Genomic DNA, 4,229 nt, shown 5'->3' with positions numbered 1-4,229 from the left:
GTTCCATCTCTTAAATGTCGACCAAATATAATTCAATCGCATATTCAACAACTGTATTCTGGAAACTTTTTCGAATATTTTTTAGATGTTGTACTCTCTTTTCGGAACAAAGTTCAATCGGTAAACTTTTGAGGTTCCTACTAAGGAAACTAAGGTAAACTTTTGGCTGCATTATTAAGAAAATTGAAGATAGCATATCAAGTTACACCTTCAGTTTTCTGCGCCAAGCTCTCAAGAATGCATCGGCATAGCATGCTATGTATGAAAAAGTACGAATATATTAAAATTAAAATATGCTAAAATGAATATCGACACGAACATAAATAATACATTCGTGATCTCGGTTTCGTGCTTCTTGTTTCATAAAAGAACAGCCAAATAACTCCATAACTTCCTTATCCTCGTTCGTAGTCAAGTTTTCTTCGGTATTTAGACGTTGAATTTTTCCCATATACGAGAGCCTGATTTAAAATAGTTTTTTAAATTGAGATTTCATTCAAATTAAAATTTCTATATCGGACATACTTCATAAGTTACTTCGGTATTTCCATTGCTTTTCGATGAAGTCAGTTTCGCAGTTTGGGTCTCCGTGGGCGTTCTTCGTTGCCAGTTCATATTTCCCTCATCAGCTTCATACACTGAGAAAAATCAATGAATTAAATTTTCCAAATAGTGACACTACACTATCTGATAGGCCCCTTTATGAATAATTACATACAATCGTGCCTTAAAGATAATGATCAAATTCAAAGGTTCAAACATTTTATTTCAGACTAGTAGTGAATGAATGAAGCAGGATTTTCAATCTTGATAGGATAGGTATTCTTGGAGCCGGGACTGAGGAAATGCACAGTCATCGCACACTACATGCATGGCACGTACACTACATACATGGCACGTACGATATGTACACTACATGCATGGCACGTACGATATGTACACTACATGCATGACACGTGCTACCTACGCTACATACATGACACGTGCCACCTAAACTACATACATGACCCGTGCTACGTACACTACATACATGGCACGTACGATATGTACACTACATGCATGGCACGTACGCTAAGTACACTACATGCATGGCACGTGCTACCTACGCTATATACATGACACGTGCCACCTAAACTACATACATGACCCGTGCTACGTACACTACATACATGGCACATACGCCACGTACACTACATAAATGGCATGTACGCTACGTACATCACGCACAGAGCATGTGCTGCGTACACGGGTCGCCTGCCGAAGACCACCACTGCCCTGGATGTAATGGTCCATCATGATTCCTGCCTTCCGGAAATGAAGCCTTCAACACTTCAGGACAATCATATCTAGGCCGTGCGTCGAACCAGCTCTCGGTCGAACGGCCACGCGTCGAAGGACGATAAATTTTGGAACAGAACTATGCTAACTGAAACCTAACCTCAGATGCGGTGAACGTAAAATTACGTAATTTAACGATGCCCGGAATCATATTCGATCCGCTGCCTGGTGGTGCACGGCAGGTTTTATGCAAGACCGGAGGAGAACAAAGCCGAGTGGTTCACGGCTGATTGGTGGATGTCCGGAGAGATCCAAGGCGTTCGATTCAGGGCTTATTGGTGCACAAAATTGGTGGTGCACGGCTGCGCTCCCGCGTACACTACGTACATGGCACGTACGCTAAGTACACTACGTACAGTGCACGTGCTGCGTACACTACGTACATGACACGTACGCTACGTATATTACACACAGACCACGTGCTACGTACTCGTGTGCACTTAATGCTTTCTTGCATTCGTTGCTTGTTTCTGTCGAAGGCTTCTGCCAGACTAAAAGCGTTGGCGCGGACGCAGGCTGACGCTCACTGAAGCTGCGATATTATATTTCTACCAGAGTGGATAAAGGTGCTAATACTCTGGATAAAGGTGCTAATACACGAAGCGACTAGTTGCTTCGATTAGTTGAATCGACTAGTTGACTCCACAAATATTGGTGATGAATGATGATTAACATCTTCAGAGGCTACTAGCTGGTGCATTGCACCCAAAGCACAAGTTGTTTTGAGCCAGTCGAGGCACTCGAGTGTGCCCAGTACTGCTTCGGTCTTTGTAGTGAGCAGAACTGCGACGCCCTCTCTCTTGCTTGTCTCATTGCCGTTGTAGTGCGCACAACTGTGGCGCTCTCGCTTGCTTCCACCATGAACACACCTTACTCTACAACTCTTAACGCCGCACTGGCGCTGCCGGACCCGAAAACACTCTCCCTCCTAGTGTATAGGCTCTCAGCCGACAAAACTGTAGTCGACTCGACTAATCGACGCGACAAGCCGCCCCGTGTAAAAAGCCCCCTGAATATCTCGGCGCTGCACCGCGCGTTCAGTGTCCTTGAAGTAGCCGTGAGTGGAGGATGTCAAGGCGTCGCTCTCGTAAATTATGGCCGCGAGTGCTATCTGCTATCTGCTTACACCCACAGCACCGTGACAGGTTATACATATACTCTATAAATGAAGGCAAAATAGAGAAAAAAATCATAAACAAAACTTTTTTGGATTACCTACTGTTTATACTAAAAAATTGCGCATGAAGTCTACTTGTATTAAGGTTGTACTCGCGCCGCCTGCATCATATATAACCTATCAAAGTATCTATCTAATCTCATCCGAATGGATCCCAAAAAGGATAAAACGAAGTATCTGTGAGATTTCTAAATTCGGTTTTATTTTCTATCAAACCACTGCCAAGGAGAACAGCCGTTAGTCACTTGCTGACGCTCATTTATACACAGTGATTTTCCTGCGCACGCATTGTGATGGCAGGCATTGTGATGGCAGGCATTGTGATGGCAGGCATTGTGATGGCAGGCATTGTGATGGCAGGCATTGTGATGGCATGCATTGTGATGGCAGGCATTGTGCTGGCAGGCATTGTGATGGCAGGCATTGTGATGCTGTTGATGGCCCAGGATTGATGCAGTTGATCGCCCAGGAGTGATGCAGTTGATGGACCATCAATGCACTTGATGAAACATCTTGCGCCACTCTTAAGTTATTCAGCGGCCGTGTCAGGACGACACACTTTCACGCTGTGGTGCTGAATGCTGATGAGCATCTGAACGTATGTGGTGCCGTATCATAGATACGCAATCCGTATTACAGTGTCAAACTTGAGGTATGTTCTGTGTGAGGTGTGTGAGGAATGCATGTGAGGTCATACCTCACACAGCCCCACGTGCTGGTGATTGCCCTCAACTATAACCCCAACCCCAGAATTATCCTCTCAACCCCCAGCGTAACCCTTAACCCTACATCCCCAACACAACCCTCAACCCTAACCTCCACCTTAACCATCAACCCTAACCCCGCACCATAACCCTAAACCCTTACCCCAACACCTTAACCCCCAACCCTAACCCCCACCATAACCCTCAACCCTAATTCCCAGGCATAACTCTCTACCCTACACCCCCACACACCACATCCCTCAACTCTAACCCCAACACAACCCTCAACTCTAACCCCCACCCACCACAACCCTCAACTATAACCCTTAACACAACCCTCAACTATAACCCCCAACACAACCCTCAACCCTAACCCCCAACACAACCCTTAACCCTAACCTCCAACACAACCCTCAACCCTAACCCCAAGCATAACCCTCAACCCTAACCCCCAACACAACCCTCAACCCTAACCCCCCAACACAACCCTCAACCCTAACCCCTAACACAACCCTCCACCCTAACCCCAAGCATAACCCTCAACCCTAACCCCCAACACAACCCTCAATCCTAACCCCCAAAACACAACCCTCAACCCTAACCCCAACACAACCTTCAACCCTAATCCCCAACATAACCCTCAACCCTAACCCCCAACACAACCCTCAACCCTAACCCCTAACACAACCCTCAACCCTAACCCCTAACACAACCCTCAACCCTAACCCCAAGCATAACCCTCAACCCTAACCTAAAACATAACCCTTAACCCTAACCCCCAACACAACCCTCAACCCTAACCCCCAACACAACCCTCAACCCTAACCCCCAACACAGCCCCTGTCTCTTATACACATCTAGATGTGTATAAGAGACAGATTTGGGGCGTTAATCGATTTTCTTCTTTCATTTATGGTGAGACTGAACTAGTTAATTAGGTGAAAGTGATTGTCAGATTTTCGTTGCGAATATCCTATTTTCGATCATAAATGGGGCCATTATGGGTATTG

The sequence above is a fragment of the Hyalella azteca genome, unplaced genomic scaffold (assembly GCF_000764305.2).
Source record: "Hyalella azteca isolate HAZT.00-mixed unplaced genomic scaffold, Hazt_2.0.2 contig10942, whole genome shotgun sequence".
In the NCBI taxonomy this organism is placed as follows: Eukaryota; Metazoa; Arthropoda; class Malacostraca; order Amphipoda; family Hyalellidae; genus Hyalella; species Hyalella azteca.
This window is presented reverse-complemented; position numbering follows the sequence as displayed.